This window comes from Pinus tabuliformis, chromosome 9 (genome assembly GCF_031772625.1).
Source record: "Pinus tabuliformis cultivar Carrire ecotype Pingquan chromosome 9, CPIR1, whole genome shotgun sequence".
In the NCBI taxonomy this organism is placed as follows: domain Eukaryota; kingdom Viridiplantae; phylum Streptophyta; class Pinopsida; order Pinales; family Pinaceae; genus Pinus; species Pinus tabuliformis.
In genome coordinates this window covers 1,859,768,104-1,859,791,380 of record NC_142307.1, presented here as the reverse complement: position 1 = coordinate 1,859,791,380, position 23,277 = coordinate 1,859,768,104, and the positions used below count along the sequence as shown (strand labels likewise).

Sequence of the window (23,277 nt, the reverse complement as noted above, 5' to 3'; positions counted from 1 at the left end):
GGTAAATTGACACCAATCCCCTTTAGAATGTGTTGTTTTATTAGTGTAGCTAGTTTTTATGATACACCAAGTTCAATTGTTGCTAGATAGATAAACTGGATATGGTCAAATGGTAAACCAATACCAATCCCCCTTAGAATATGTTCTTTTGTTAATGTGGCCAATTGTTGTGATACACCCTGTTCAGTTATTGGGATATCTTGTTATAATTCTAGTTAAATAAGTCTAGGTAGTTTGTTGTAAGGATTAAATCTCAATGGAATTTCTACTCCTAGATTATGGTGTCTACTCTTAAAGTTATAGTCCTATTTGTCAATATTGAATCGTCAAAATGATCAAGCATCTTTTTATTAGGGGGTAGATGAAATATCTGGGATTAATATCCCCATAGATCTTCCTATTGTGTTACTTAAGATATTTGTTCCCATATCATTACATAACTAAACCTAGGAAGTTTATATATTGAGGAATCTATACCATATGTCATGGAATCTGTGACCTTATTTGATATTTTTGTTTCCCTTTTTTATTACATTTATTTTATTTTCTATTTTTGCAGTTGGAGAGTCTTCTTGCTATGGTTGCACGAATATGGTCTCATGAACCTAACGTACAACTTGAAGCAGTGATCCAATTCCAAAAGTTTCTTTCATTTGTATTTACAACAAATCTTATGTATTAAATATCAATTATCTGCCATTTTGTTTGTGTCTATTTTGTCTGTTAGGCAACTGACCTTTTGTTTTTCTTTTTTAACAGAGCGTAGACCTCCTATACAAAAATTTATTTATGCAAGAATTGTTCCTTGCTTTCTTAAACTACTAGCGAGACATGATTTTCCACAAATGCAAGTGAAGGCCCTAACGTTTTTGTCTATACATGATAAAAAGCAAGAATGTACTTGACCAATTATTTCATGAGACAATTGAGATTTTTTTTTTTCTTTCTTCTATAGGAAATATTGTTTCAGAGGTATCAAAGTGTCTTTATAACTTTTTTCCCTCTTCATTACAGTTTGAAGTGGCAAAGGCCTTCACAAACAAAGCTTCAGGAACATTAGAGCATATACGAGTTGTCATTTACTGTGAAGTTGTGCCAGTATTTCTACAACTACTAGGTTCACAAAGTAATCATGCTCGTGAGCATGTTAGAGAACTCTTCTTTTAATATTTTTTTCCTTTGTTTCTGATGCAGATTTTTCCTCCAATATTTATATTCTACAGTAGATCATTTTTCCAAGAGATTTAGTCTAATTTCTTGTTTCTACATTTCAGCCTATAATGCCATTGGTTTTTAATATCTTGTCCTTTTACATTACTAGCTTGTTTGGGCATTGGGAAATGTGACCAGTGATTCGCCCAAATGCATAGCCATGTTTTCCTAATGCCACTCCTTGCTCAACTTAATGAGTACCCTAAGCTTTCTATGTTGAAAAATGCCACTTGGACCTTTGTTGAGGCAAATTAATTACCTATAATTTAATTTTCAACCCAACGGTTTTGTAAATATTGTGAAGCATGCGTGCACTATATATGCTAGAAATTAACTTTCAATTTAGATCAATCTAACTACGAAACCAAATAATGACAAACCAAATTCACCTATTCTAATTCAACAATCAATTCAAAAGAAATCATAGTAAAGTGTGACAAATTCAAATCTTAATCTACCACACTTGCAAGAATTGAAATCTTAATCTACCACACTTGTAAGAATTGAAATCTTAATCTACCACATTTTTAGAAATTGAAATCTTAATCCACCACACTTTCAGAAATGAAATTGCATGAAATGAAATCTACTCTAAGGGATCATGTGTGCATTATCAAATCAGGATCCTATGAAATGAATAATCCAAACCACATGATATGAAATGAAAGCAAAAACAATCATTCTTAACCTCTATATATGAAAGAAAATAAAAACAATTAATCTTAACCTCTCACACAAGAAAAGATATGAAAGAATTAAATCTTAATCTATGAAAAACAATAAATCTTAATCTATGAAAAATAATAAATCTTGCACATTATAGGTGGCCAATCCAAAAGCATGAGGGATGGAAAGTTGAGAGGCTCCAAATACAAGCATAACCAAATCAAAGTGAATATCACTCATGAGCATGGTGCCAAATCCAAATTCTATATTCAAAACATGAGCATTTCCCCAAATTTTCACATGTCGTTGAAAGGAGGAGGCTCTACTATTTATACAAAACATAAGAAGCTACCTCATTAATGGAGGTCAATTCTTCTCTCCCTAGATCCAAAAAAAATATCATAGTGTTACAACTCAAATAGATAATGACGAGACACATATCCTCTTTTACCTTAATTCAAATCTTCTTCCATATCTTGAAGGGAATTCGAATTTGAGCATTGGAGGCCCCATAAGGGTGCCTTGGAGGCTTCCAAATGACCTACACATGTCATGAACCTCAAACCACTTTTAAGTATTAGCAAGTATATGTCGTTATTGTAAGTTTTAATCATTTAATTCACTTATAATACTAGAAATCACTAACTTTTGGAAAACGCAAATGTAACCCCGTGTAATCATGAAAATGGAGGCTAATGAAGGATTATATGGTTATTGAGTTGCGACATGTGAGTGAAATGGTGACGACAAAGGTGAAAGTGGATGATATTTTGAAGACATTTTGGAGACTCTACGTACACCCCAACTGACGTTATTGCACGTCCTCATGCAATCTACTACATTTCTTGATCATGACTTGCTTTTGAATGAGCATGGCTTATATGAATTGCCCTTAAACTTTACATTTGACAATTTCATTTATTTTTTGCAAAGTATTCATTTTCATACATTGAAGTGAAACATGTTTGGTTGTTTTTTGCGTGACAACCAAATCTTAATTGGTATTGGTTCTTGTGTTTCAATACTTTGTTTATTTTTGTTGCAGCAAGATTTATTGAACATATTTAAGAATGCATCTTTAAATCAGCCATTTAATATGCTCATCATTTAGAAATTATTTTCAAATCATACAAATTTTGAACCATAATGCAATTATAATGATTACGACAAGTATGTTAGATGAAATGAAGTGAAATGGAATGATGTGATATCAAGAGTGATCATAAATGGATGTCCCTTCCCCCCAACTAAAGGTGTTCACAGTATTTTTCAAATGAGAAAGGAAATATGGTGAAGTATTTTACAAAAATTATAATTTTAGTATTTTAGGAATTCTATGAAATAAAAGCTAGAAAATAGCATACCTTTACTTATGAAGGAAGTGGACAAACTGTGCATATGTAGAGAAGTTGTAGCTATTGCTAGATCATGGAATAGAATGTAGAATTTCATCTGCTTCTCGGTTTCATAAATGGTGGATGAGGTGGTGAAAGTGGATTCTTTATTCATGTTTCTAAATTTGTTGTATCTGCTACAAAATTTTGAAATGATATAGTCTTCACCTGCAATAAAACCTGATGGTACAATTCTAGTCATGCGAATAAATGTGTTGTTGTCGAGCATGAAGAGAAGTCATTGGATTACCAACCATTGATGAATGTCATTAACCAATGCGAGGAAAACTCACCATTAATGTCAACGATTGCCAAGGTAACTAAGTACATCTTGCAAAGTGTGAATAAATGAGCTAATGTCGAGCCACTTGCAAGATCTAACGATCAAGGGACATTGATGTATTCCCATGATTGTCAACGAGAGAACTCGTCATTGATTCATACAAGCCTCAAGGTACTAATAAGGACTCTAGCCCTGAACTTAGATAATATGTTGATGTCGATAGGCCATGACTTGTTAGAAGGGAGCCCTTAATGAATCCTCCATCATCTAACATGAGCATAAAAAAATGATTTTGAAGGACTATGAATGAAAAAGTTTTTACAGTGGATTCAAGGTTTATTTGAAAAAGCAAAAAGGGAAAATGGAATGAATCAACTTTGTAGGGGACCTGAATAGTTTTATTGTTGGATTTAAAGTTTAGTGAAAGAGAGGCAAGAATGTATAATGACTGTGAAGAAAAATGAATAGTGGATCAAGGTTTTATTTGAAAACATGAAAAGGAAAATGGAATGAAAGTTTTATTGACTGAAGAAGTGGAAATGCAATGAAGGTTTTATTTACTGAAAAAGAAGGAATGAAATACTAAGACTGGCATCTGAAAGCTCTCAAGTGTTGGATCTCATCTGAAATCATATGCTAATTCTTTTATGTTTCATCTTTGATATTGCTTTGATCATGTTTTTGTGAAATAAATGTGGTCTTTGAGAGAGACATTGTTTGGTTATGGTAATCTTTTCTTCCTCCTGGAACCTGCAAAAAAAATAGTACTTATTCTGCAATGGAATGTAAGATTATCAAAAGAGAGAGGTGATCAATCTCTCTATTAATGATATTTACACAAAAAACTGAGAATCGTTAGTAATAAAAAAAATTCATGAAAGAAAACCAAATGAAGTTTTACCTATATCCAAACTAGTGCCTCAACTTACCTATTGTGTCTTCAACAATTTAGTCATTCTTTTTCTATTTCAAACTATTATGATAGCTTTCTCATTATGTATATATCTTTGAGACATTTTCAACGACATTTGAATCATCAACATCCGATCTCGTATGAGAAAGTTAGGCTGATTTTAAATTTGGGTGAAATAATGAAGATTATCATGAGGTTTCTCAATTGCAGGATTGTGCTCTTCTTGCATCTAAAAATCCTATCAATCTTCTTCGGCTGAGTCATGACATAAAATTTTCTTGTTTTTGATGTCGTTGGCTTCTGTAAATACAAGACTCAAAGAAACATGATCATATACAAATACTTTATGAAGCGAAAACACATGTCTACACGATTTAATCTTCAATCTACACGGTTCTCTTCAGGGTATTTTGCAAAAAAATAATCTTGCAGATGAAGCACCCTTATCGTTCTTCTTCTTGATCCATTTTCAGTCTTGAAAGATGAGCTGGCAAAGAGAGGGTGACCGTGAAATAGTGATGTGGTAGTGGGTGACATGGCAAATAGATGATGTGACATGTTGACTATTCGACTGATGATATGGCGATGAATGTGCAATATTGGCCAATGTTCTGCTGACATGTGGTGACAAAATTGTTGTTTAATTAATGTTGTGTCAAAATTGTACAATAATTAACAAATTTCAATCCCCAAAAGGTTTGAACTCATGACCTCCATTATGTAATTTGAATGACTTATGAATAGATCACAGGTCACATTTATGACTTTAATGGAATTTTGGGAATTTTAATTATTCTAAAAATGAAAATTGAAACAACAACTTGACAAGTGGCCAATCTAAATACATGATTTTTAGGAAAATATGATTGCAAAATATTTTCCAAATAGTTTTTCATATATTTTGAATTCATCCTTTCCAAGATTTTTAGGAAAATGGGATTCCAAGATATTTGCCAAATCATTTTTCATCTCTTTTGAACTCATCATTTTTGCCTAGAAAGTGGATTTTTAAACAATTTTTATTCCATAAAAGCTTGGGAAATGTTTATGAATTTTTTTTATATAATTTTTTTTGTTGCACGTTGTAAGCATGGAGAAAATATCATTTCTGAAAATTTTTGTAGTAAGATTTCTTTTTAATAATTAATATTTTTTTGGTTATTTAATTATTAAAAGTTTTATTTTTATCAATTTTTTTTTTTTTTATTTATTGATTGATTGATTTTCTCTATAACTTGGCAATGCTACTGGGTGACTGGCCATGGCTTGGTGGCTGGGTCGTTGGATGGCCGTGGCCTTGGCCTTGGCTACTGGCTGCATTTAATTGAAAACCATTTTTTTCACGCAACTTGACAAATAAGGCTCCAAAGAACCCTTAAAATCTTTCAAACAGTTATCAATTTTGAGGAAAACTCACACAATAAACATAATTCACCCCATTCTGAGAGAAACCCATGTTTTATATTTTTGAGATTTGCTTTCATTTGGTCACAAAATGCGTTTAAAAAATGACGTTTTTAACCTCTCCGTATTTTGCCTCTGCTCACGTAACTGCCAGGTGAAATTCGTTTTTTTTTTCAAAATCAGGAGAATGCAACATTATTTTTCCATCCAACCAGATATCAAAGGTAAATGAGATTTAGATTAAATGGTTTATTTTCAGGTTTAAGGGAGGCAAATCTTGAGCAATGAAAAAAAAATATTCCAAATTCAAAAACCCCTTGAGTTTTGTGTTTTGTGTTTTATTTTTTATTCTTTTTTATTTTGTTTGTTTTATTTTAATTGGGTTTTGTTAATTGTTTGATTGGTTTAAATTTGTTTTATTTTCATTTTTTTTCTGTGTTTTTATTTATTTATTTATTAATTTTTTTTCTGTTAAATTATTTAAATGCAAGAAAATAAATACAATTTAAGAATTCTAAATTCTAAATAAAAATGTAATTAAGAAATTAAAGAAAATCCAATCAAGTTTGATTTTATTTTTCCTAATTTATCTACTTGATTTTTTTTTATTTTTATATATATGAATGTCTCCAATGGAGCCAAGTGTGTAACAAAATGATAAATATGCTCATATGTAGGTTTGAAATATATTCTTTGACATGTACCCATGTATGAGAGACCAACTGTCTTGATGGAGATGATGTCAAAAGATACTAAAGAATGGAATACTGGGATCCAATGACTCTCTTCAACCAAGATTCAATATAATCTTGTCTTCCTTGGCTTCCTTCTATCATGTCATGCAAGTCCTCACATATGTGATCTCCATTCATAGAATCTGGTGAAGGGAAAGCATGAAAATTTTCGATCTTAGGTTGCAACAACATCTCTTTATCGACAGCCATCCATGATTCTTGGATCTTATCTGAATCTTCTTATTCTGGTTGTTGTTTTTCAATGACAGCTGGTGAGTCATTTTGTAAAACCTCAACATTGTAAGTGGACTGAGGTGTTTTATTGTTGGGGATTCGAAATGGTTGTGCAGGTAGTGGAGTGGTAATGGATCTCTGGATTGTTTGTGTGTGTGGTAATAGGAAAGGTTGAATTGAGATTAACTGAAGGTGAAACTAATGTTGTGGTGGAGGTGAATGGTATGCATAACATTGATATTGTTATTGAGGATAGTGAGTGAAACATTGAGTATATGATGGATTTCCTCTATAAGGCTCTTCCCAACCTTGCATCCAAGATTGGTTTTGAGATTGGGATTGAGATGGCCAAGGCTGCCAAGAAAAATGTGTTTTCCAATAATGTTGTGCATAACCCTGATATTGTGCACAAGGATATTGCATCATATTGGGTTGATGAGGCTTCCATGGTCCTCTTGGAGCTTAATTCACTCCATTATCCTTTTGGTAAACTGCCTTTAACCCTCGTAATGATGGGAAATATTTATTAGTATGTGATCCTGCACAAATTGTACAAATTTTAATGTTATCAAGTGGACATTCATGCAAAGCAACATTTTCAACTTTTTTCTTGTTTTTCATTCTTAGAATCTCAATTTTTTCATTTAAATTATCAAGAATGTTTAGCACATTGTTAAGCTCAGTTTGACTTACCAATCTCGTTGCCAACTTACTCTCCCTTGTCGTAACTAGATCTTGAGGAGATCTTCCATTATTTTCTTTTCCTCTTGATATGTTCTTGCATAGTTCACAAATCTCTTGGAATGAAAATTGATAAACATCTCCTTTTCCCACCAGGTTAAGAAGATCAATCCATTCATCCTTTATAGCATTTAGTAGGAGATTTTTTAATATGTCTGCTCCTAAATTATGCATTTTAGATCTTTTGATATTATAAGTAAATCTCTCCACTAGGTCTTCTAGATTTTCATCCTCTTTTTTATTCATCTTGAAGACTTCATTTCTAAGGTCATGGTGTTCGTAATGATTTTTATATTTTTCCAAAAATACTCTTTTCACATCATCCCATGCCCTTATAGAATTTGTTCCTAAAGTCATGAACCATCTAAGAGCTTCATCCTTCAATGTTGTTGGAAACAAATTCAATTTTTGAATGTGTAATGAGGCCATAAGATCTACAAATGATTTCAAATTCGAAAAGAAGACTTTCCGGGTCTTATGATCTCATACCTTTGAAGTTAAGAAGTACATATGGAGGGATGTTCTTCATTTGAACATTGACATCAGTTTCTTGAATGGGAAATCCAAAAGGATCTCCATCCATTTCTTCATCCTCCTTTGTCATCTCTTCTACTTACAAAAATATGAATTCATGATGTGGATGTGTGGCTCTTACTGCACCACGTGATACAGTGGGGGTGGTAGGTGACTGAAGGTTTATATATATATATATATATATATATATATATATATATATATATATATATATATATATATATATATATATGTATATATATATATGTATGTATGTATATATGTATATATATATATACTTCTACAAAAATAATATGTAGGTAAATCCTTTATGCATCTGCATGCTTTAATCATGCATCTAAAAACAACTGAAAAAAATGAACTCTAGACTGAAAGTTAGTTCCTATGCACACTTCCCTGGCAATGGCACCAAAATGTTGAGGAATATTAATTAACTATCATTTAATTATCAAACCGGGGGTTTCGTAAAACTTGCGAAGCATGCGTGCACCATATATGCTAGAAATTAACTTTCAATTTAGATCAATCTAACTACAAAACCAAATAATGACAAACCAAATTCACCTATTCTAATTCAAAAATAAATTCAAAAGAAATCATAGTAGAGTGCAAGGAATTGATATCTTAATCTACCACACTTGCAGGAATTGAAATCTTAATCTACCACACTTGTAAGAATTGAAATCTTAATCTACCACACTTTCAGAAATTAAAATCTTAATCTACCAGGCTTTCAAAAATGAAATTGCATGAAATGAAATCTACTCTAAGGGATCATCTATGAATTATCAAATTAGGATCCTATGAGATGAATAATCAAAACCACACGATATGAAATGAAAGAAAAAACAGTCATTCTTAACCTCTAGATATGAAAGCAAATAAAAACAATCACTCTTAATGATCCAAAATGGATCCTAAAAACCTCTAAGTCTTTTAATACTTAAACAATATCGCAAAGGATAAACCTTCAAGAATGGCGGAAAACACTATCGAATGGGAAAGACATGAAGAAATGGTAAAACAGAGTCTATGGGAGGCTTAAGAAACATCACACAGGAGCCATTGGATTTGACCTATCAACGGTCCAGATCTAATCGGCATATCACAATCGAAGGCAGGAAGTGGAGTTAATCAAAATTAGCCTTATGGAAATCGCGATAGCGATCAAGCGCGATTAAACAAGGACTATCGATCAAGCGCGCAGATCAATGGTCCAGATCTACTCGTGCAATATCGCATCACTCATATGCATACACAGAAGGATTTAGCCCGTGGTTTGAAGGATTGGTGATATGCGATTGCGATATATCGCATCGCAATATTGCATTATAGCTTTGTAAGGGGTGATGCCAAGAAGGCCAACGACCATGCGATAATTATGTGCCGATAACAAATAAGGTCGTTCAACACAATCAACGATCGGAAGTCAAAAGGGATATGCAACATGCAATATAGCCAGACCCGAAAGGGTTTATGAATGCGATATGATATATTTTGAAGTCCGATATGGAGCAATTTGTCGGGATTTCCTATGTATTTGGGGTCGTTCATTATAAACCCAAATATAAAGGAACCCATGACTAGCGACTTGTGATAGCGATATAAAGGTGGACCCGATGGAGTTTAGGGTGGATTCAATAATATTTCAAGTCTGATAAAAGGTGTTTTGGCGAATTTTTCAGTGTTTCTATGCATTTCTCTATGTAAACAGAGAAACAACTATTTTGGGATTTCAAATGTGTTGATGGTCCCTTCCATTTAAAAATAGGTGGCCACCATATCTGAAGACGTTACACCATTATTGGTTAACGATTAGAGGGGATTTGAGCGGATAGAGGCTGAGAGCTAGAGAGCCCGAAAGGGAAAATGAACACACAAGCGCCGATAGGCTTAAAAACCACTCAGTGTCAGAAATCGAGAAAGGCATTGCTGAGAAAGAGAGAAAATAGAGACAGAGAGCAAGAGGGAGAGTCTGTGTACTTAGAAAGACTTGAGGGATTCAAGAAAAACCCTGTTGTTTGTTCGTGTTGTGTTGAGACTCAATTTGAGCTCACATTTGTAAAAACTCTGCTCTTGAAGACATAATAGAGAGGTCACTAGTGAAAGCTGGACCAGGAGACGTAGCCCAAGAATTTTCGGTGAACTCCTTGATTGTTTTGTTATGTGTGTGTGTTTGTTATGTTTCTCTAACTACTCATTGTCTATATTATTCACAATCTTTTCAATCTATTGCACTAAGTAATATAGGAAAATCTTGCACATGAGTCTGTAATACCTTAATATTAATCTAAGATCTCATCATTAGATCAAGTGGTATCAGAGCTTTTGGTTTTGGTTTTGTTAAGTTTAGACAAGTTTGTGCTAGATTTTTGAATGCTAACTAGGTCAAAGCTCAAACTAGGAGAAGGAGAACTTGTTGAGGCTAATCCAGAGACTGGAAGAGTATTTCCTAGGAGGAGAATGGTAGAAGAAGCTTCATTGGAATCAGAATCTCAATTCATGGATAGTTTTATGGCCATGCGAGTCATGGTGGAAGAGATGTATCGGGAATTTAAGAAGGGTCGAGGTGAAAGCGCTTCAACACCCAAACAAGACAAAGGAGCAGAGGAACCTTCTCTAGTTGCCCATCCAAAGGGAAAAGGGAAAGGAGAAATGCCTCCTCCATCATCTCCTATACCATCTCGTTCATCATCCTCATCACCTAGCCCTGATAAGAAAAATAAGAAAGCTTCTTTGATTAAATTATATGTAAAGTTTGATTTGCCAATTTATGATGGAGAACTAAATGTAGAAACCCTAGATAACTAGATTAGACATATTGATGTATATTGTAGGGTGCAGAACATTGATTCATAAAGGAGAAAGATTCAGCTGGCTAGCCTTCGCCTTGGAGGAACTACACTAGAGTGGTTGGAAGGCAAGACACAAGTTGATCTGAAGAGACATGGTAAAATTGTTTCTATCTGGAATGAATTTGTTTCTACCATAAAAAAGAATTCTATCCTCTAGCTTATATGCAACAAGAAATGATGAGTTGGCAAACTCTTCGCCAATTAGAGGGCCAAAGTGTACAAAGTTATACCCAGGAATTTAGAAAAAGAGCTTTAACTCTAGGCATATCTCTAGACTCACCTGAAACTTTGTTGAAGTATACAGGTGGTCTGCATAGCTATTTGAAGCACACCATTCTCATGTTTAATCCCACTAGCCTATATGATGTATTAGTTCAAGCTACACATCTAGAAGTTAGAGGCAAGAATGTGAACCTAGAGGTTGGGGGATCATCAAAACCCTCTTCAAACAAGAATAAGGAAAATAAGAAGCTGAAATGGAAGGAGAGGAAGACAAACACTGTACATAAGGACAAACCTTCATGCACTCATTGAAAGAAGGACACCATGATGATGCACACTACTGGTCTTTTCATCCGGAGCTGAAACCTAAGAAGTTGGGTGGTAAGAAGGAGAAGATTGTTGCTGCTATTCAGAAATACTTGGGGTCAAACTCAGATGATGAACCATCAGTCACAACCATAGGTATAAAAGGTAAAAATTCTAAAGCATCTACAAGTAATTCTCCACAATCCATTGATAATGAAGATAATGAGAGTAAAAGACATGAGTTTTTTCATATTAGAGTTATTTCCAAGCACCAAAAGATTGATACTTTATTTGATAGTCAATCACAAGTAAACTTGATTTCTGAAACAATCGTAAATACGTTTGGATTTACTAACAACACCTCACAAGAAGCCATATCCATTAGGTTGGGTATGTGATAAAGCAAAGCTACAAGTAACAAGACAATGTAAACTTAGGTTTGCTATTGGGTCAACATTTGTGGATGAGGTTGATTTAGATATAGTTCCCTTGGATATATGTGGTATTGTTTTAGGAAGTCCTTACTTGTATGATAGAAAAGTCATTTTCTATAGAGCTGAAAATAAGTGTCAGCTCAGTAAAGATGGAATAGAATATATTGTAAGAGCTGATAAACTCAAAAATAACTACTCTCTCATAAACTCAGGGCAGATGAAAAGAATTGTAAATTCATGCAAGCAATTTTTACTAATGGTTGTAAAGGAAGAGAGCCTTGATAAAACGAATGTATTTGAAGCCTGTGATGCTAAACAAAAAGAAAATTTAGTTAAAGTTTTTTCAGAATATGATATCCTATTTCAATAACCTAAAGGTTTTCCACCCAAAAGGGAAATAATACATGATATTCATTTGCAGCAAGATGCTCCATTACCTAACATCAGAATGTACAGGTTATCCGCTTTAGAGAATGCAGAGATCAAGAAGCAGGTACAGGAACTGCTCTATAAAGGATTCATAAGACCAAGCACATCACCATGTGGATCTCCAATCGTACTGGTGAGAAAGAAAGATGGTTCGTGGAGGATGTGCATTGATTATAGAGCACTGAATAAAATAATGATCAAGAATCGTTATCCTGTTCCTCGCATTGATGATCTATTAGATCAGTTGAAAGACGCAGTTTACTTTTCCAAGTTAGACTTACGTGGTGGCTATCATCAGGTCAGAGTTACAGAACAAGATGCATGGAACACTGCTTTCAAGACAAAGCAAGGGCTGTATGAATGGCTGGTTATGCCTTTTGGATTAGCTAATGCTCGTGCCACTTTCATGAGAGTTATGAATGATGTACTCACACCTTTTACTGATGATTTTGTAATTGTATATTTAGATGACATTCTTGTTTTCAGTGAAACATGGGAAGACCATTTCAACAATGTAGAGAAGACTTTAGATGTTTTGAAAAGAGAAAATCTCTATGTGAAGTTATCAAAATGTGAATTTGGCAAAACTTCTTTAAATTATTTGGGTCATATTGTAGGGGGTGGTGAATTGAGGATAGATCCCTCAAAGGTTGAAGTCATTGTGAACTGGCCTAAACCCAAATCAGCTACAGAAGTTTGGAGTTTCCCAGAAGTAGCACAATATTGGAGAAAGTTTATTGCTAACTTTTCTTTGATTATAGCTCCATTACATGCTTTAAAAGGGTTGAACAAGGTGTTTCAGTGGGGAGGCAAACAGCAGAAAGCCTTCAACACCTTAAAAGAAAAAATTAGTACAGCACCAGTACTAGCACTGCCAGATCTTCAACGACCATTTGAGATTGAAATAGATGCCAGTGACCATGCCATGGGACTAGTGTTGATGCAACACGGTAAACCCATATGCTATTATTATGAGACATTTAATTCTGTAATAGTTAGTTGTCCCACATATGATAAAGAATTGTATGCGTTAGTACATAGTGTGAAAAAGTAGAAACATTACCTAATGGGAAAAGAAACAATCATACATACAGATCATCAACCACTTCAACATTTGCACTCGCAAAACTAAACTGCAGCAATCAACACATTATAGGTGGATGGGGTTCCTAAAGAAATTTCATCTTGTCATCAGATATAAGAAGGACATAAACAATAAGGTTGCAAATATGCTATCAAGACAAATCATAAATTCATCTACTATACTTAAGCATAACTCAGTAATGCATGAAAGTTACATTGAACAATATGCTCAAGATGTAGATTTTAAAGATGTATATGCAACTTTAAGTCATGGCAAGCAAGTAGAAGAATTGGATTATTATGTTAAGGACCAACTCTTATATCATTTGGGAAAGTTATGCATTCCACAAACTAAAAGAGCTAACATAATCCGAGAAGCACATACTTCTCTCATATCAAGTCATTTTGGTGTAAGTAAAACAATTTCATAGTTGCAAAGGTTCTGTTGTTGGCCAAGAATGCATGAAACAATTTCTAGATATATTCAAGGGTGTACTATGTGTGCTAAAATCAAGCCCAGTAATAGAAAATTAGGCTTATACACCCCACTTCCAGTTCCTTCACGTCCTTGGGAAAGTGTTTCCATGGACTTTATTGGGGGATTTCCAAAATCTAGAAAAGGTCATGATTATTTGTATGCTATTGTGAATAGGCTTAGCAAAATGTGTATTTTGATACCGTGTAACAAGCAGTTTATAGCTGAACAAAAAGCGAAGTTGTTCTCTGAGCATGTATGGGTTCATTTTGGGTTACTCACTTCTATTGTATCTGATCGAGATTCCTGATTTGTTGGGAAGTTTTGGTCAAGTCTATGGGAATTGATGGACACCATATTGAAGAAGAGCACAACATTTCATCCACAAACCGATGGTCAAACAGAGGTGGTCAACAAGACAATGATACAGTTGCTCAGAGGCTATTGCAGCATGCATCCCAAGCTTTGGGGTGAACATTTGTGTTATGTGCAACATGCTTACAACCATACCAAGCACTCTTCTACTCAGAGATATCCTTTTGAGACTTGTTTTGGTTTTATACCAAAGTCTCCCTTGGATTTTGTCTTTGGTAAAGACATAACAGTTTATGGACACAGTGATGTGGACAAAGCAACCAAGTTCATTGAACAGATCAAAGAAATTCACCAAGTAGTGTAGGAACAGCTGGAAAGAAGCCAGGACAAGTACAAGGAAAGGAATGGCAATCATTGAATTGAGCACAGTTTCCAAGTTGGTGATCAAGTCTAGCTATACATCAACAAAGACAGAATTCAAGGTGAAGGTAAGAAGCTGAAACCAATAAGGTATGGGCCTTTCAAGATACTTGAGAAAATTGGTGAGAACGCTTTTCGCCTTGATTTGCCAGCGTATATGCATATCTATTCAGTAATTAATGCAGAGAAATTGACATTGTATGAACCTTCATTGATTGAAGATCCTGAAGAGCAAAGTCAGTTGCCTTCTATCGATGATCTGTTACCTAAATATCTCAATGAGTTGCAAGAAGACACAGTTCTATACAGCAATATGAAAATTATGCACAGAGGGGATGTTTAGTACCTGAGGATCAGACTCAAAGGTTCAAAACCAAGCAGTGCACAATGGATAGAAATTGGGCAAGTAAGGACACTGTATCATCACTTGATTGATGCTTAAAAACCAACTTTTGGTGGTCCAAAAGCTTTTTAGTTGGAAGGCGTGATCCAAAATGGATCCTAAAAAACTCTAAGTCTTTCAATACTTAAACACTATCGCAAAGGATAAACCTTCAAGAATGGCGGAAAACACTATCTTACGGGAAAAACATGAAGAAATGGTGAAAACAGAGTCTATTGGAGGCTTAAGCAACACCGCATAGGAGTTGTTGGATCTAGCCGATCAACGGTTCAAATCTAATCAGCATATCGCAATCGAAGGTAGCAAGTGGAGTTAATCAAAAGCAGCATTATGGAAATCGCGATAGCAATTAAGCGTGATTAAATAAGGACTGTTGATCAAGCGCGTAGATCAACAATCCAGATCTACTTGTGCAATATCGCATCACTCATATGCATACATAGAAGGACTTAGCCCACAGTTTGAAGGACTGGCGATATGCGATTGCAATATATCGCATCATAGCTTTGTAAGGGGTGATGCCAAGAAGGGCAACAACCATGTGATAGTGATGTGTTGATAGACGATAAGGCTGATCAGTGCAATCGGAGATCGGAAGTCAAAAGGGATATGCAACATGCAATATAGCTAGACCCGAAAGGGTTTATGAATACGATATGATATATTTTGAAGTCTGATATGGAGCAATTTGTTGGGTTTTCCTGTGTATTTGGGGTTTTTTGTTATAAACCCAAATACAAAGGAACTCACGACTAGCGAATTGTGATAGCGATATAAAGGTGGACCCGATGGAGTTTAGGGCGGATTCAATAATATTGCAAGTCAAATAAAAGGCGTTTTGGCAAATTTTTCAGTGTTCCTATGTATTTCTCTGTGTAAACAGAAAATTGACTGTTTTGGGATTTCAAATGCGCCGATGGTCCCTTCCGTTTAAAAACAAGTGACCACCATACCAAAAGACGTTATGCCATGATTGGTTAATGCTCAGAGGGGATTTGAGTGGACAGAGGCGGGAGCCAGAGAACCCGAAAGGGAAAATGAACTGACAAGCACCGATAGGCTTAAAAGCCACTCAATGTCAGAGACTAAGACAGGCAATGCCGAGACAGAGAGAAAATAGAGACAGAGAGTGAGAGGGAGGGTTTGTGTACTTAGAAAGACTTGAGGGATTCAAGAAAAACCCTGTTGTTTGTTCCTGTTGTGTTGAGACTCAATTTGAGCTCACATTTGTAAAAACTATGCTCTTGAAGAAATAATAGAGAAGTCACCACTTAAAGCTGGACTACGAGATGTAGCCCAAGAATTTTGGGTAAACTCCTTGATTGTTTGTTGTGTTATGTGTGTGTGTATGTTATGTTTCTCTAACTGCTCATTGTCTATATTATTCGCAATCTTTTCAATTCATTGCATTAAGTAATATAGGCAATCCTGCGCATGAGTCTGTAATACCTTAATATTAATCTAAGATCTCATTATTAGATCACTTAACCTCTCACACTGGAAAAGATATGAAAGAAATAAATGTAATCTATGAATGCAATAAATCTTAATCTATGAAAAACAATAAATCTCACACATTATAGGTGGCCAATCCTAAATCATGATGGATGGAAATTTGAGAGGTTCCAAATACAAGCATAACCAAATCAAAGTGAATATCACTCATGAGCATGGTGCCAAATCCATTTTCTATATTCAAAACATGAGCATTTCCCCAACTTTTCACATGCCTTTGAAAGGAGGAGGCTCTCCTATTTATACAAAATCATAAGAAGCTACCTCATTAATGCAGGTCCATTATTCTCTCCCTAGATCCCTAGAAAATCTCATAGAGTTACAACTCAAATAGATAATCATGAGACACATATCCTCTTTGACCTTTATCCAAATCGTCTTCCATATCTTCAAGGGAATTCTAATTTGAGCATTGGAGGGCACATAAGGGTGCCTTGGAAGCTTCCAAATAACCTACACATGTCATGAAACTCAAACCACTTTTAACTATTAGCAAGTATATGTAATTTTTCTATGCTTTAATCATTTAATTCACTTATAATACTAGAAATCATTAACTTTTGGAAAATGCAAAGGTAACCCCATATAATCATGAAAATGCAGGCTAATGAAAGAGTATATGGCTATGGAGTTGCGACATGTGAGTGAAATGGTGACGACAAAGGTGAAAGTGGATGATATTTTGAAGACATTTTGGAGACTCTATAACCTTGTCTAATTTGTGTTGAGGAAAGACACAAGATGCATTTGAATAGGTAGGAAATTTATATTGTTGATTTGAAAATAATTTTTCTTTGCTAGTTCTATCAATTTGTCATCCTTGTCCATAGAAATACATTTTATAGGGATGCAATTTTCATAAATAATTTTCTTGTAGACAAATCCAACACTACTAGCACTTGAGGATCTAATTCACTTGAATGATGAACAAGTCTTAAAAAATTCTTGTTCGTCTCCATCTTATCTTTCTGATCAAACATATGATAAAATTCACGCTGTGATTGAGGCTAGTGTTGGGCAATTTATTGGACTTAAATTGCTCATAAATTATCGACCAGGGAAACTCGTAAGCTTGTGATGATGCCAGCACAATATATGCAGGAGTAGGCAACTAACCTATTCTAACTAAATTATTTAAGATTCAATACAATATGCAAGGGAAGAGGCTCCTAACTAAGGAGGTCCTGGTTGTCCTTCCCTACAGTATCATAGAGAAATCATTCATAAAACCAAAACTTGAAATAGAGACAAGAGAATGAACTTAGTTATTGTTCAGATTCAAGTAGAGAGAGAAAGACTAACTTAGTCTCTTGATTGTCCTCTCATGTACTAATCCAAACTAAACTAAGATTCATTCATAAACATAAGAAATGAAATAACTTAAAACTTAAAAGAATAAAAGAATGAATTTCAATTACCATATAAATCATTGGAGAGAGAGCCTAACTTAGACTCTTGGTATCTCCTCATATGATACTTGAAACATAAAAGGAAAAGAATGAATTTTAATTATCATGCAAATCAAATAGAGAGAGAGTCTAACTTAGACCCTTGGTTGTTCTCTCACATGCTGATAAGATTTTAATTTAAAACTCATTCATCAACTACAAACAAATTCTCAAACATCTAAGCAACTAAATGAAATAAGATCTAATATGAAATAACATGTTTCTCTCATCCTTTTAGAGTGAGCTCAATTCTCCTAAGAACAAGACAAATTATTCCATATACTACATTAAGAAAACATATCTAAAAACTACATAAATTCCTATCTACATAATGGAAATATATGAAAAATGAAGCCTTATTCTATTCCATCATCAATTGGATACAATGCTCTAAGAGTCCTCTCCTTTGGAATGGAGGAGGTACTCCTATTTATACAAAAACGTATGACAACAACCTCATAAATGTAGACCCACTATTCTCTCCTTTGACCCACATATTTCTCAACCAATGATGACACATAACCCTATCCTCCATGATCTCCTCCATGAGGTCCATGATCTTCTCCATGAAGCTTATCTTATCAAATTCGAATTTGATCATTCAAGGCCACATGAAGATGCCCTGGAAGCTTCCTTTGTGCCTACACATGTCAACAAACTCATTCTAATTGTTTGGTATAAGTATAAGCATTTTATTTTCTAAAGTTTAGCCATAAATTCACTTAAAAATGTTAAGAATTAATAAACTTTGGAAAAGCATAGTTATAATCCAATAATGAGGTAAATGGAATGATGTGGAGGTGGAATGGAAGTAACATGAAGGTAAAATGTGAAAATATTAGTGAATAACGGAGTCAAAATAGGGACTATTTTGAGGCCCAACATCTCCCCCAAACTCAAGATATTGCATGTCCTCATGCAATCAATGGTATTGCATGTCCTCATGCAATCTATTACATTACTTTTCGAGCTTTGGCTTAAACTCTGCATGATATCATTTACATAACTTTTGCAAAGCATTATTTTGACGAATTACAACTTGGTTGGTTCTTGTGTTTCAACCATATTTTGTTTGTTGCATTCAATGTATGATCTTTGCATATTGATAATGTGATTTTTGTTGCAGATTATTTTTGTAGGAATGCATCATGGTTGGTTCTTGTGTAACAACCATGATTTGTTGGCATCCAATTAACTTTTAAATACTTTTATCAAAGCCACTTGTAAGCTCATGTAATAATGGCAGAGTATTTTTGTTGGAATGCGTCATGGTTGGTTCTTGTGTAACAACCATGATTGTTTTCGCATCCAATTAACTTCTAAATACTTCCGACAAAGTCATTTGTATGCTCATGTAATAGTGAATATATTTTGAAGGTAAGTGGGGTTAAGTGGGGTTGTGATATATGAATGTGGATATGAATCTAACAAAGTATGTATGTAAGTGTATCCTTCCCCTTAAACGGATGGTTTGGGCAGTTATGGGAAAAAGAAGGAAAAAGGAAGTGAAGTTTTTCCAAAAATTATTATTCTAACTTTTCAAGGAATTAATGGTTAAAAGTTAGAAAATATCATACCTTAACTTACCCTTCCAAAATGGATGAGAGCTGTGCACGTGTGGCTACAAGAACTTTTGTTCATGGTCTTCTTTACTTGGTTGGAAAAATCATGCATGAATCATGCATGTGCAGCTGCCACAATTCTGCTCTAAATCTGCTTCTTCAAGCTATGGATGAAAGATGAATCTGTGTTATTGTATCGGCTGTTGGATCCTCTGCTGCTGGATGAAAAAACTGAGGAATCTGCTGAACATGGCTGAAAGTTGTATCTGCTGCTGAATCTGATGAGTCTTGCTGAATATGGTTGAAAATATATAAGGCTTGGAAGGTATACAAAATATAGAAGTTACATTTTCCTCCCAGCCTTATTTATTCACTTGTCCTCAAGTGAAATACAATGTATACAATGAATGGAAATACAATGAATGGAAATTGGCTTCATCTGCTACAAAATATGGGTCTTCAAGTCTTCAACGCTCGATGGCACAAATCTTACTATGTGATTAAATGTGTCGATGTCGAACATAGCAAGAAGTTGTTGACTTAGTGGCCGTTAATGAATGCCCCTAGCCAACACAAGAGCTCCCACCATTGATTCCAATGGGAGTCAGGATGCCTAACACATCTTTGTAGGTACGAATAAATTTGTCGTGGTCGAGTCACCTACAAGATCCAACGAACAAGGGATATTAATGTACTCCCATTGTTCATTGGCAAGAGTACTTTCCATTAAGGCATGCAAGCCTCTAGGTGTTTTTTCAATGATACTTAGACTCTAGGACTTTGACTCAAGCAGAGTTTTATTGCGGAAATGAAGGCAAACGGTAATGACATGGAAAATGGATGGATGTAAGGAAATGCATGGTGTATGAATAAGAACTCTTGTTGTGAAAAATGGATATGGAAATGGTATGCTTTATGGACATGGACAATTGGTGGAAAATCTTTTGCAAAATGGGAGTGTAAAATAATGGTTGTGGACATGGATTTGTCTGTAGAATTTTTCATGAAATAGTCTTTGGAAGACCAATTGTGCACATAATGTAATCTCCTTATGATCACTTGATTATCCTGTAACCTGTAAAAAAACTTGGTACAAAGAAAACATAAGTGTGCTCATGAAGAAATGGCCATTTGCTTCATGTTTCTTACGCAAAAATTTTATACCAAATAAATCAAATTAAGGACAATCAAAGTTTTGAATTTGACTTAATCATGATATTAAAATCATTCCATTCTTAAAATAACCATGGAAATGTTATACTCCCTGTTTGTGTCAGCTGACTTTGTGCATGGCGAAAAGTTTGACATTTGCTGTGTCCTGCGGATTAGTACATTGTAAAAGCATACAACAATATTACATTGTGCATTCTATGCAAGTTAATCAGCAAATCCACCAAATGGTCTTTTAAGTTTTGCTTCCAAAAGTTCCATTCTTTATTTTCAAGCCTGCATGAATTTTGTGAAAAGTTTTTGTCTTTTTTTTTCTTCTAATTTTGCCCTTGTACCAACTGTTGCACTTTCAAGCAATTCCTGTAATTTTCATGATTCTCTCAATTTTCATGCCCCCAAAGTTTTGTTTTATGCCAAAAACAATCACAAAACGCTTAACATAATTTTTTTTTTTTTATTATTTTATTATTTTTTTAACAATCATAACATTACAATGTTAACCTAATGTATTAAAACAATCATACAACATAATAATAAAATACATTACCAACATAACAAAAGAAATTATAACTATATTAATTAATGCAATTATAAAAGATATTAATATATTAATATAATTAATATATTAATACATTTTTATAACAAACATTAATTAATAATTAACAAACATAACAACTCATAATTACAATTAACAAATATTAATATATACAATGAATTTAAAAATATAAATAACAACAAAATACAATAATAATTTATTGATATATTAATAGAATTAATATATCAATATATTAATTATAATAACAAACCTCAAAAAAAAAAAAAAACTGAAGATTAGTATCTATTGAAGATTGATTGAGCTTCTAATGTAAGCATAAATACTGAAAGAATTGATGAACATTTTTGAACTTCTACATATTGTTAAAGTTGTAGATATATTTATTTTTCACGAGGACATTAATGTTATGGTTAAGAATTTGTTTTATTAGTTTCAGATTTTTGTATTTAGATAAACATTACAGGTTGTCCAATTCTATCATTTTTCTTTCAGGCATTTGAAAATTTCAATTTTACATGTTTTCTCTCTAGAGTCATCCATCTCCATATGTTCGTATCCCTGCACTCTGCACTCTAGGAAATACTATAACTGGAGATGAATACTTACGTTTTATTTGTTAATTTATGTTCACAATGTGGAACTTTCGTGCCTCTTGCCACTATTAACCCATAATCATAAGAAAAGTATCAAGAAGGAAGCATCCTGGACCATTTGAAACATAACCACAGAAAACAAAGATAAAATACAGATTCCTTAGCTACTACTTTATAGTTTAAAATGACATTTCATTGAATATCTTATTACTTATAAAATGTTGTTTAAGTTCATGTACCCTGATTTTGCATTAGTTGACGTGATATGATTAGTGCATACATCATTCCTAATCTTGTACAACTACTACAAACTGTTGAGTTTGATATCAAGAAAGAAGCAACATCGACTATATCTAATGCCAATTCTGTTAGTACACATGATCAAATCATATATGTCTTTAGTGAATATATATGATCAACAAAAGCATTTCCAAAATGAGTTATCTAACAAAGAGGTCAACTTATAAGATGTGATATAACGAGATGTGTTTCCTGATATGAATCAGTGTGATATAGATGTTCAAGAACTTGTGTCAGTTGATGCAATTAGACAAGCTACTAATACATGCTTTTGTTTGTAGATATTATGTGAATATGGAATTAAGCCTTTATGTGATCTTCTAGTGTGTCCAGACCCAAGAATTGTAGCTCATATATGTAACCAACAAATAAAACATTAGTACTTCTCAAGGGATTTGCTGGTGATCCCTCTAGAATTTAATTCAGAACAAGTTATATTGACACAATCTGCACTCATGTGTCTCAATACCAATACACATAGGAATTACCAAAGTTTCAGCTCTAATGCTCCTTAGGGAAACACATATCAATGATAACATTTGCAAGCTTTAAAAAATCCAAGTGGGTTTTGTGAAACTTCCGTTAAGGTCTCTTACCGCACGATGAATTCAACTTACATTGTAGATAAGGTACGTGCTTAAAGTTCTTTACATATGAGGTAATCATTTGTTACATGATCTTGATTTTAGGGAGAAAACTTCACGTCTGCTAATTCAGTTTCTTTTGGGAAACCTTGCCTTGGGAAGGAAGCATGTTCCATCTTCGTTCCAAAATATGCATTTGGAATATTATGTGAGGACAATCTCAAGTCTATGGCAGTTGGGACAATCTGCAAATATTGATCGAGCACTGTTGCAAACCAAAATAATATTGCTCCTCGGAAAATGATCAATTGTAATAATGAAATTTATGAGAAAGCATCATAGATTCTTGAAACCTATTTGGTTAGAAGAAGATGAAGATGGTCAAAAGTTACCTACCACTGGAGAAGCCACTGAGGCAACATTCAATTTTGGCACAAATCAACCAATGGTTCCTCCTGGTGTATTCACCTTTGGTTGAAAAGGTATATAATT

General features: G+C 34.0%; 1 pseudogene; it reads left to right on the top strand.

Annotated features, from left to right (window-relative positions):
- Positions 1-1,132: 1,132 nt before the first annotated feature.
- On the top strand, positions 1,133-23,043 carry LOC149156298 (importin subunit alpha-1b-like; annotated as a pseudogene).
- Positions 23,044-23,277: the final 234 nt, after the last annotated feature.